General features: G+C 52.1%; 1 protein-coding gene and 1 long non-coding RNA gene across 9 annotated transcripts in view; one reads left to right on the top strand and one right to left on the bottom strand.

The window, feature by feature from the left end:
* The window catches only part of AUTS2 (activator of transcription and developmental regulator AUTS2), a 1,079,185-nt gene that overhangs the window by 981,326 nt on the left and 85,432 nt on the right, over positions 1-12,427 (top strand). The window lies entirely within an intron of this gene.
* LOC116876320 lies at positions 5,283-10,275 on the bottom strand. The gene is made up of 3 exons (XR_004384373.1): positions 10,242-10,275; positions 6,159-6,283; positions 5,283-5,313 (listed from the first exon to the last, which is right to left on the bottom strand). It is a non-coding gene; the product is annotated as an uncharacterized LOC116876320 (long non-coding RNA).

Below are 12,427 nucleotides of genomic sequence, written 5' to 3'. Positions count from 1 at the left end.
GGATGGATTGGTGGGTGAGTGGATGGATGGATGGATGGATGGATGGGTGGGTGGATGGGTGGATGGATGGATGGATGGATGGATGGATGGATGGATTGGTGGGTGGATGGATAGATGGATGGATGGATGGATGGATGGATTGGTGGGTGAGTGGATGGATGCATGGGTGGATTGGTGGGTGGATGGATGGATTGGTGGGGGGTGGTTGGTTGGATGGAAGATAGACGATCATATAGCAAAGTGGGTGCGTAGACAGATAAGAGAATGATAGGATCCAACTTAAGCTTTCTTACTTCTAATCACATTGGGATCCTGACTCCCTGAGATCACACTACGGTCACTTGGATTGAACTGGGGTCACTCTAGGTCCTTCAGCCATGAGTTCAGGCAGTTTCTTGGGCTGTTCAGTTTCTGTGGCCTCACTCTCTATATTTTAGGTTTTTGTTGTTGTTGTTAAGTAGGCTTCCTAACAGGGGGCTTGAGCTCACAACCCTGAGATCAAGGCCTGAGCTGCAATCAGGAGTCAGACGCTTAACTGACCGAGCCACCCAGGCACCCGTTTTTAATTATTTTTTAATTGTAATTTTTCTGTTATAAAATAACCTCTCAAGTTCTGGAAACTTTTTTTGAACAGTAACACCCAGTGTTTCAACACTTAAATGTATACCAAACGTATACCCATTTATATACATATACTCCAGAACTCCTTTTGGAGTTGATGGAGTGCTTTTCTTTCTTTTTTTTTTTTTTTAAGATTTTATTTATTCATTTGACAGATCACAAGCAGGCAGGGAGGCAGGCAGAGAGAGAGGAGGAAGCAGGCCCTCCGTGGGGCAGAGAGCCCGATGCGGGGCTCGATCCCAGGACCCTGGGATCATGACCTGAGCCGAAGGCAGAGGCCTTAACCCACTGAGCCACCCAGGCGCCCCTGATGGAGTGCTTTTCAACTTCACCTTCATCCCACAAATCCTGAGAAGGACCAGCATCACAACAGGCCCAGAGCGCAGAAGCAATAGGCATGGTCGGAATGCAGACCAGGACTCTGGACTCCTAGGTCTTGTTGGGGGCGCCCAGCATGGCCCCGTGTGCATCTCCGGTGTAACCCCGCAGTGGACATGACCTGCGAGTGGCGTGGTCATGCGTCCCGTTGATCTGTCTTCCCGGGACCTATGAAGTCTTAGCAAATGTGGAGCAGTTACCTAAAGATCACATTTCTCCAAGTCGCTGGTTTGGAGACTTTTTAGTTCATTCTTGCTAAAACCAAAAGTCTGTTGCCTTTTCCTCCAGGGATTTTCCTCCATTGTGTTTCCACCCCTGTGCGGGGACTCCTTCTTCTTTGGCGCCCATGACGATCCAGGTGGCACAGTGCCAGAGGGATGGGTGAGGGAGATGGAGGAGGAGGAGGGAAGAAGGTCGTGTCCCCCGTTGCTGGTGTGCAGAAGAACTTCACCTGAGCACGGATCGTCTCCTCTTCCCTTTCTGTCCTGTCTCACGTGGTCTTCGTTAACCGCAGCAGAGCGCAGACTGTGGTGCTACCTCTGTCTCCTTCCTTCTGCATCAGCCGTGCAGACAGACCGGCAGCCAAGGATTCAGTTGCTGAAACAGGAAGGAGGAGAGCAGAGAAAGGGATGGCAGGTGTCCCGGGAAGTGCCCGTTCTTCACAGAACAACACTTTGTCCCTAAGAAGTGGGTGCCAGTGACTCCGTAGACTCCTCGTTTTCCTTCCTCTTCCCCAGCCCTTTGTGTTGTGACCTCTCGTGGCAGCACGAAGCACGTTTACCTAATAACGGCCCCGGCAGGTGGAATCAATGCGGCAGAGGCCGGGAGAGAGCACTCCGGTGTTTCGTATTGTCCCACCTGGTGGGGGCGCGGCGGGGGTTGAGGCATATAACCCAGAGGCCTGTCTCAGAGAGGGGTACTCCTGGGGAGGACTTCTCGGGATCGGTTTCAGGCTCAGCGACCCCAGAATCTGCGGGCGTGCCCTCTGCAGAGAAGCTCGAGCGCCTGGCTCGTTCGTGCCCCGTTAGCTCGGAGGTAAGGCTGGAGGCCCTTCTCTGTCCGTCTCTGTATGAAAAGATAAAAAAACTGCTGTTGGTGACCGCTCCCAGTGCAGGTGTTGACTCATGACATTTGGTCGAAAATAACCCGTTTCTTTTACTCTGCCAGCCAGGCAGACGGACTTGGTTCACCCCATGGGGATCCCAAGACAGATATGGTTCCGTGACTCCCCCATCCCTGGAAACAAACAAGCAAACAGCACACGTGCGCTCCCGTTTGCAAATGCCTCAGACACAGAGTTCAGAATCTCCTTCCGGAGTACGCAAAGAGGCAGGGGTGGCCGTGTGTCTGAGATCTTGAGCGTGGGTTGGGAGCAACCAGCATGAGAGTCTGAGTTTTCCAGAGTCATGTGGCGCCATTTTTTATGGGGTTCTCCTTGGCGGTCCCTGTGAGCGCTGCCGTGTAGTTCTCGAATCCCTTCTACGTGCGTGACCTCTTGAGGAACGGGGTGTACCCTTTATTTCTTCCTGCTTCCCTGTTCAGCATCTCCGCGGGAGACCCGAGCAGAAATAGCAGTGGTAGTGTTCCCGCCGGAAATGCTGGATTGGGTGCTGACTTTATGCCCACCTGTGCAGTAGATAAAGATTCTTTACTCTCTGCAGCCAGCAGAAGCCATGAGCCGAATCCTTCAGGCAGGGTTCTGACGCGCAGAGACTAAAGATCTTCAATCTCCCTGTGACCTCCACGTGGGGCTGGGTTTGAACCCGGGCCGCAGCACTCCAGGGCGCACGCCCTTCCGCCGGACCAAGTTGCCTGCGATTGGGGTTGCCTCTTCCGTAGGCCCTTGGGTTGGACGGCTTGCCTCTCCCCTGCGGGGGTGTTCCCCGAGCCCGATGGGCGGGGGCTGTGCGAGAAAGGAATGTTCGTGCATCAGTTAAAATAGGTGTTCTCGCCCCTTGTCTTGCCTTCATATTCACAAATGTTCATTTCTTTCTTCCTCTCTCTTTTTTTTATTCTTCCTAGGGATGATGACTGACAGATTAATACACGTCTAACTGCGTGTCTCAGAAATCAAAGGGAAGGTACTGTCAAGAATCAGTTGTCAGAAAACGAGATTAGGCTCACTTGTCATTTGCTGAGGATCGCAGTCTTTCAGAGATAAGGTTTCATTTAATGAGGGTAAAAAGCCTCCTTGAAAAAAAAAAAAAGAAGAAGAAGAGGGAGTGAGGGTGGGGAGAGGAATGATGGTTCTTTTTTCTGATGTCAGCCAAGTGTGTTATCACCTACCGTGATCCCGGGGCACCTGGCAGCCCTGATAATGGCAGCCTGGCCTTCCCCACCCCCTCTGCCCCTCGGCCACTTCCAAAGCCGCCACGGTGACCCGCTCTTCCCTTTCTTTGGAAGCTGACGCTCCTTTCCCCCGGGGAAGAGGGAGCCAAGCCCGCACTCCAGATGTGGAAGCGGGCTCCAGAAACATGCGCTGTGAAGGAAATGTAGAGTCCCATTTCCCAGCAAGCTATGAAGAATCCACAGTGGGTTTCGGTGAGCTCCGAGCTTGTCTGACAAGTGAGGGAGAACTAATGAGGAACCGAGCTGGATCCCTTTGCAACCAATTGTGTTTTGTTATGGAAAATATTTATCAAGTTCTTTTGCATTTGTTGATTCTCTTAAAAGTGATGTGATAAGATCCCCCGGTGTGCAGTGGGACTTACCTCCCATACCCCTACAATTCACACTGGTGATTACTGTCCCATCAGTAAGCTTCCTACAGCCCTCCGGTGTGGCCTGGGCTACGGGGGTTTGTCACACTAATCCCCACCCCCATCCCCGTGCCCAATCATAGAAACAGCCTCAGAAATGAAGGGCTTGATTATGGCAAATGCCCATGACAAAGTGGGAAATCCGTGTTTAAAGTTGTGTTTGTTCTAGTTGTCTACTCCAAAACCTAGCGGTGTGAAACCATCCCCCCTTTATTACGCTCACGGGTTCGGTGGGTCAGGAATTGGGACAGGGCACAGCCGGGACGGCTCGTCTCTGCTCCAGGGTGTCCGGGTGACTCGAATCTGAATTCCAGGGGCTAGAAGCATCCAGAGAGCACTTCCCTCCCATGTCCCGTGCCTGGGTGGGGATGACTCCGGGCCGAGCTTGGCTGGGACCCTCCGTGGGGGGACCTCCACGAGTCCTTCCCCTGTGGCTTGGCCATTTCAAAATGGCAGCTGGGTTGGGGGGGAGCTTCCTGAGAGGCAGAAGCAGTGAGGCCTCTTCTCGCCTCGCCTTGGAAATGGTACCACTTCTGCCACCGAATCAAAGCTCTCACGAGTTTGCCAAATTCAGGGCGGGGGAGGGGAGTAGCCTCCACATCTTGACGGGAAGGACTTGCAGCCACGTTTTCCAAGTACCACGATGCTTTCTGGGTCTCTTTCTCCTCGTGCTTCCATTGGCTTTCGTGGACAAAATGGTCTGTGAATGCAAAATACGGGACATTGCGATCATTTACTGCTGATCTGGCGTGAATGGCTGCTTCTCTTTATGAAGAAACACGTGTATATGTGCGTCAGTGTACACTGTCCCCAGGCGGGGGTATCCTGTAGGGAGAGCGAGCCTCCGGGCAGAGTAGATTGTAGGCGGCAGTCGGAAGGGTGAGGACCATGTTCCTGCCCTCCTCCACAGACCACTGTCCACCACAGACCACTGTCCACCACAGACCACTGTCCACCACAGACCACTGTCCACCACAGACCACTGAAGTCGGACTCTGGCACTGTGTGTCTCGGGCTTTTCCATGGCTCCTCGCACTGTCGTCCGTAGGTCCCACCTCTGTGCTCTTGCCCCATCACCCACTCACTCGCTCGTCCGTGGTCCAGCATCTCTGGCCGTTCCCTGGAGACCTGCCGCTTTACCCGCCGTCCGTCCTTTCTCGGGCCTTGTCCTTCCCCGGCCTCCTGTGCATTTTCCACTTCTGAGTCCCCTCCGCCCCCCGGAGCCTCTTGCCCTTCCTTGGTTCTGTCCTGACGCTCTCCCGAGCTGCCATCCCTCTCGCCGTGGCTCCTTCCCTGGCCCAGGCCGCTCTGCGTGTGTAGGTGCCATCCAGCATGGCGCATGTAGCAGGCTTTGACGAGATTAAGAGGCTCACGAGGCCAGATGTCCGTCCACGTCGCACCTCATCTGTCAGCTCTTCCTCAGAGGGGCACCTGAGGGAGGGAGGCCTGGAAGGAGCATCTGGGACAAGAGTTCCAGCTCTGTCGACCGTGCGCTCGCGGGGTGCGGGTCACTGACTTCTCAGCGACGCTGAAGTAGGCCCAGTATCCATCCATCCTGGAGATGAAGAAGCGGGGACAGGAACGTCCAATACTATGCCAGGTGGTTAGCTGGGTGAATGCCTGCGGGCCCCCGACGAGCCCATCTGCATTCCGTGCGGATGAGGAAGGGCCTTTACCCCCGCAGGAGAGCAGGCCGCTCCTTTCCCCACAGCCCACTTTCCCTCTTGACTGGCCACCGAGCCCAAAGCTGTATCCAGGCCGCCTCAGCGGAGCGGAGTCCTCGTGAGTCCTGGAAGCACAAAGAGGAACCCAGCGTGTGCAGACTTTCTAAACACACGTTGGGAGGGTGGGGTTCAGGTCACAGGGACCCGGTCCACCAGTGGACGTGACCCAATCAGGGTCTTAGACGTTGCCACTCAGATAAGCAGCCACGAGGAAGGTGCCAGAAGGCAATCTGGGGTAGATGCCTTTCTCCCACACCAACCCTAAGGGACCGGGTAGGTGCATGGACACTGTCCCCTTGGCATGTGTGTCAAGAGTAAGGAGAGAGAAAGTAATTGGGGCAAAATGTTAGTCGAGGAACAGAAATGAAGGTGGTGTGGGTGTTGTTTGGACCATCCTTCCATCGTTTCTAGAAGTTTGGGACTTTTCAGAATGAAAAATTGGGAAACATTTGGAAAGAGCTTTAAAAAGAAAAAGCCATTCTAAGGATGGGAGTCATCATTAAATACCCAGGGAAACGGTCTGAAGCCAGGGGTTTTCTGGTCCCTCAAAAGGAAAGCGCCAAGAGAGAATCAGAGACATATGGTGCTTCTTAGGGGGCTGCTCAAGAGGCTGATTTAGAACTAAATCTTACCCCCGGATCCCACAGCCCTTAATGTGACCCAAACTTTCCATTACCAAATTCGGAGGATTTAAGCCCTGCTCCAGCGGGCCTGAATCTGGAATCTGTCTCCTCCGTTAAGGATCCATCCTGCTGAGCCCACATGTGTCTGTGCAACAAGTTCTTTCCAAGCCAAACTTCCCTGTTAGAAAAAAAAAAAGAAAGAAAAAGTCCTGAGAGGGGAGACATGTGGTCCTCTTCCTTTCAGGCCCGGCGCAGGGCCTGTTTCATCTGATTGTGGAGTGTCAGAAATGACTGCGCTGGTTCCCAGTGTGGTGTTCACGTGCCTCGGCCCCGGAAATGGTCTGATGAAGATGAAGCCCGTTCCTATGAGTGTGCGGTGGCGGGGAAGGGTGTGCGTGTGTGTGTGAGAGGAGCTTAGGGGAGGGTGTATTTTCTTTCTCTCTCTCTGAACTCCTTCCCGTGTGGATTTCAGATTAAAAAGTATGTGATGACACATTTACCCTTTTGGTTTTGCTTTTAAAAACGTAAAGCTGACAAATGTGTTTAATGGGCCCACGGTACCCAGGGACAAGAGGCCCAGGGCCTGAGAGGCTCACTTGTGCTCTGACTGTTTTGATGAGGACGTTACGTGGGACTCACCGGTTGGAAGCATTAAATGCAAACCGGACAGGGCATGGTCGGACGTTTTGTTGATTTATCGGGAAATTCTAAGAGCCTGGGGGGAACCCCAGGAAAAATAACTCAAGCAGTATGTCCTACTTAGATACTAGTAATGTAAACGCCAAGAAAATGAAAAGAGGGAAATGTTATTTTCCAGCGCAGACGCTGTTCTGTTTATAATCTAGATAGCAGGTCGTACAGAATCCCAGGATCTTGGAAGAGAGCGAGAGAGACTGTTCCTCCCAACCTGTTTGGCATTTTAGAGGAGAAGAAAGGGTTTGTGACTTTTCCCCAAAGCCACAACCCGCAGGGACGGAACCTGTTCTAAAACCCGGGTTTTCTGGCCTGGCCGATCTGGCCCAGGACTCGGGAAGCGCTGACCTTGCCCGTGTGCAATGCTCTTCCCAGGACTTGTAACCAGCATTAAAACTGGCCGGAGCCGGCTGCCGGTGAGGAGCGGGTCCGTCCTCATCCTCGCGCAGATCAGCCGTTTTCAGTCGTCTTCCCGGCCTTATGTGGAGCCTGGAAACCCGGCTAGTCCTTTCACAGATGTGTGCTGCCAGTGGTGAGCCGGTTTGGGTGACAGAGAGGAAATCGTCACCACCCGTGCGAGCGGGAAAAAAACCCTGAGCCCACAGCCTCGCTGAACGTTGTTTGTAAGCGCAATCTTTGTATAAGAAGGACGGCGTCGCACATTAAAATAAAAGCTACCAGCCAGCAGCTGTCTTTTCACCCGTGTCCCCGTCTCCAAGAAAACTCCTGGCTGGGAAGTAAATCGTGTCCTTTAACGGCGGCACAAAGAAGTCTTGTCACTTACAGGCGAGTGGCTATTTGAAAGCCTGGCTACAATTTTCCTGTTTTACTAACACTTGTAATTAAATCCGTCAACTCCCTCTAAGATTCTGTGTAAATACCAGATGCTCACTAAATTTTTTTTTCTCCTGGAGAAAGTGAAAAGTTGTGCACTAACAGTAGAGGAACGTCAAAGGAGGCGTGGACCTGGGCGAAAGTGAGCCCAGGATGGCCTCCCTGTGAATTCCACGCCCCACCATGCGGGCCCCTGCCCCGTCCACATTCACGTTCACGTCCAGCTTCGGGAGGGAGCAGATGGCCTCCGAGTGAGGCACAGTGGACAGAGAGGCGCGCGAGAAAGGGCAGGCCATGCCTCTCCTCCCTGCAAGGCCGCGGCCTGCTTTTCATGTGCTGTGGTCGTGGCCCCACCAGCTGTCACTTGAATTCATGCACTTGATCATGTGGGGATCAGAGGAGGAAGTTTATAGGACGGCTCAGGGCAAATCCACCCTCTCAAATAGCGGGGGAGAAAATCCTCTCCCTGCACCTGTACTCGTCAGGGGGATCAGATACACTTTATCTCATTTCCCCCCTTTTCTGTAAAAGAAGTGTGACTTTTTTTGTCCCAGGGGTGATGATATTTCAGCAGGAGGCAAAGCGGCCCCCCTTGGGTTTTCCAGAATTAAATGTAGTGGCATCAAGTCGTCATTACCTAAAGGGGAAGCTCTGGAAGTGCTCAGGGAGTCGTCTGAGGGAGTCCGCATGCGCGCCCCTGGTGCTTAGACTGAAGTGTCTGGAGTGTGGGTTTCTTGGCATTTGTGATGCAAAAACTGGGAAAGGGTGTTCTTCCTCTCCCTCCCCCCCCAGCAGATTCACTCTGATTTGTGTGAATTTACTTATAAATATTTCACACCCCTCAAAGTGGAAGCAAAGTCTTTCTGTCTACCCTGCCTGCCTTCTCGACTGTCCCCGCTTCCCCCCCCGTTTGGCTGGGCACACGCCACACGGCGGGGGCGTCTCCGACCCGCGGGGTTCTAGGGAGACTCTCGAACCTGTGAGCTCGTGGAAGGGAGCGGGCACGGACGCACGGAGCCCCGGCCTGTGCCACCTCAGCTACTTTCAGTTTCCGTTTGAAACCCAAAAATCACAGAAGAGCTGTCAGATGGCAGCTGTGCAGTTGGTGGAAATGAGAATTCCAGATTTTATGCTAATTTGGTTTCAGGTTCCTTTGAACCTGCAGTTTCATGAGGCTGTGCTTGAAACGGCAATCTGTTTTAGATAAAAGAAGGGATTACTAAAGACTTTTTAGTTTTGCAAACATTTGCAGCCTCCCAAACGAAAGGGAGACATCAGATTGATTCTTTCGTTAACATTGTCATGTTAAGTTTTCTTCTGCTTCATCAAATGGAAAACTCTTCCTTATTTTGGCCGAGATTTTTCCGATTTCAGGATTTTCCCGTTGGTAGTCTTGATCTTTGTTTCAGTCGAGTTCCTTCTCTAACCTCAGGGTCCCCGTCATTCCCTCACGGAGGCAAGAAAGCAGAGGTGAAGCTCGTGGGAGCACCTTACCCGGGCAGGTGCACACCTGCTTCCTTGCTCTGAACATTGGAAGCGACCTAGATGGTTGTCCCGCTGACCTCTATCGCTTTGTAACGAGCTACAGATTTAATAACTGAACACACCTGTATTTATTAGCTCTCGATTTTGCCATTTGCTCAGGGCGCCTCCTCTCTCTTCCACATGGCCTTGGCTAAGGCAAGCTCAGCTGGGCTGGGGGAGCCAAAGCCACAATGTTTATCTCCACGGCTGGCAAGCTCCTACCGGCCCTTGGCTGGGAGCTCAGCCGGGTCTTTGGTCCCGAGAGCTGAATCCTCCATGCGGGGCTCCTTGGGCTTCCTCACAACATGGTGACTGGGTGCCGAGCAGCAAGAAGCAGAAGCTTCTAGGCCTTCCTAACGCCTGAGCCCTGAAGCTCAAGAACGTTACTTCCGCCGCATTCCCTTGGTCAAGACAGTCGAGGGTCCAGCCCAGACTCCAGGATAGAGGATGTAAGCGCCACCTTCTCATGGGAGAAGAGCAGACGCATACAGAGGTGTTAGAGGCCATATTTAGAGCATAGCTGCCACGATGATTGGCAGCTTAACTAACGATCAGTTTCCAAGAGAATTTACGTGCGTTCTCATGTTAGCCTCACGAAGGAGGGCTCCTGTGTTCTGGAAATCCTACACTGCTTGTGGTTTGTGGAGAGGTCTTTATAGTTTGTTTTTGAGATAATGTCTTCATTCTTTTAGTCGGCAGAGAGGTGAGTCATTCATTCATTAACTCATTGATCTGAGCAGTGTTTCCTGACCGTTGGCTTCTCGTAGGGCGTTCGTAGTAGATGTTAGGGGGAAGGACGATGGGGAGTGGGAGTGTTAGGGCACAGTCCTGGCCCTTAAGGGATGGAATCTTTGATCTCCAAAGCAGCATCCTGGGCCCACTAAGGCAAGGTAAGACCCGCAGGAACGACCGTGTCCAGAGGTGAGCCAGGAAACAGGTAACACATGTCAGACATCGTCCTGAATGTATTTCCCTATGGAAACCCTCAAGATAACCTGTAGTCTGGAGCAGAAGCAATCACTGGAGATTATACAGGACCAGAGAGGAATTAACGGGTCTTTGCAAGCATGTAGGCTTGCCCTTACCCTCAGTCACAGCAGGATGTGATCACAGCAGTTGGCGTTTGTACAGCCCATGACCATACCCAAAGTCTGCCCGTTTGATTCATGAAGCCACAGAGATCGAGTCTACTGTAACGGCCACATCAGAGATTTCCACTCCGTGCTGATGGTATGCGAGGGGCAGGGAGAACCACTAAGACCAGAATAAGGGTGAAAATCAGAAACATTCATCCACAGGAATGCTTTCAGGGAAGGTAAACCAAGGGAGTTCTTTGCAGTTCTGGCTGCCCACATAGTAAGTGCCCCAGCAACTGTCCAAGTCACTGAAACAGAAGAAGGAAGTGTTGTGTTCTTGCCCAACAAGAATTTCTGCAAATAAATATCAGGACCATCAGCCCAGTACCATATGCAGCTAAAATGAAAGCACTGAAGCTTTGTTAGGCCCACGTGTATTAGTCGACAGGGAGGATAGGATTTCCAGGGTCCTAAAGATTATCTATACCTGAGGTTACATTTTTCCTGGGCAAAAGAGCAAAGCCCTTGAGAGAAGGTTGTAAGGAAGGAAATGCTGACATGCAGTTGGCCACCATTTCTCACGTTACTTTTGCAGGTGACCTTAATATAGGGTGTCGGTAAAACCTGTGAAGGTCAACTACACACATACCTGCCTCTGTGAGCGCAGCCGAGACAGCCTGACCATGACCCTTTGGACCTTGGAAGCTCTCTACATTGTAGGTATATGGAAATCCAGGTTTGGCCAACGGAGTAAGGAATCAAGACTCACCCCATCATGCAGATGGCAGAACATGGTACAGTGACAAAGGGGCCGGACACACCTGTCAGAACTGCGACTCCGCATCAGATCAGGCCTCTAGACCCCAGATGGCGAACTCCTGGCCAGTAGGAAATGGTGTCACCGGGGGGAGTTGGCAACCAAAGCACAGGGGAGAGCCAGGAAGGCCCAGCCTCAGAGTCCGTATCTCGTGCTCGTCAGCAAAAAATAAGGTGCCTCTGGGCGACATGAGCTGGATACAATTTCCTTTTTCATTGCCTTTCTTTGTGGCATTGTCACATTCTGAATATTAATATTTTAATGTAGATTTGGTGGTTAAGTGAGAGATAGTTTATGGGTCTTCTATTTTTTTCCCTCTGTAGTTTATAGCACACTGCGAAGTTTGAAAGTAAAATTCCTTTTCTTGACTTCCACACTTGGAAAATATTTATTCTGCCCTGCGTCTCAATAGTACGCATCATAAACTAACCCGGGTCGGTTTATTTACTTCCCTCTGGTTGCGGCCCTGTGATCAATGGTAGCAACACAGGCATGTAATGGTGGAGGCTTTTGCTTTACAACAGCGAGAGCATGAGCTATTGTTGCCTTCTTTCAGAGTGATACGTAATGAAGCTTCCATGTTCAAATTGCCTGTGCGGAAGGGGCGGTGGCGAGGGGGTACGGAGCCTAGTAGCTTGGGGCCGAGGTTGACCAGCCGTGCATCACGAGGGGAGGCAGTCATGATCTACAGTTTAAAGTGATCTGTCCGATGCAGGAGAAATCCCTAGGACCCAGAAAGAGTTTTAATCTGGGCTGGACATCACAGAAGGCGTAATGTCAGGAGTCAACAGAGGTGGGAAGCAGGACAATGTTGGCAGTGGGGCAGCTTCCTGCTTCCTGGTGGTGAGCAACCTGTTGGCTCCAGCTCTCCAAACAAGGGCTGTTGGTCACCTGCCATGGGGAAGAGCAGCAGCCCCCGCTCCCGCTCCAGGCCAACCGCAAGTCTCTCCGGGCTCCTAGCAGTGTCCTCTGCCCTTAGCCTCTCTCCACTCTATCAGGGTACCCCAACGCCTGTCAGGCACCCCCAGCCCTACCAGCAGGCTGGGAAAACCTCAGCTGCCTATTCATTCTCTCTCATCTGTTGGCTATTGAGGGAGACCTCCCGGTACCGCGGTGGGTACCAGACAGGTCCGCAAATTCCACGATGTGAATTATGTCCGCAAGAAACCAGGTCGGTTTGGAAAGAAGGGATATAATGGGGAATAGGCTAGCATTATATCCTGACAAATGGATAATATTAAGTACCGAGAGGTCCAGACTCCTGTCCCTCATAGCGCTGCTACCCTCCGACGTGAGTAGAGTTGGGCGAGACCTAGTCCTCGATGGTCGAATTTAAAATCACATTGAGGGTGGTGGGTATCCCCCACAAAGAAAAGGA

Source organism: Lontra canadensis, unplaced genomic scaffold, assembly GCF_010015895.1.
Source record: "Lontra canadensis isolate GAN:19392208 unplaced genomic scaffold, GSC_riverotter_1.0 scaffold45, whole genome shotgun sequence".
Lineage (NCBI taxonomy): Eukaryota > Metazoa > Chordata > Mammalia > Carnivora > Mustelidae > Lontra > Lontra canadensis.
The sequence above is the reverse complement of the archived record's forward strand: the minus strand, read 5'-3'. Positions and strand labels throughout refer to the sequence as shown.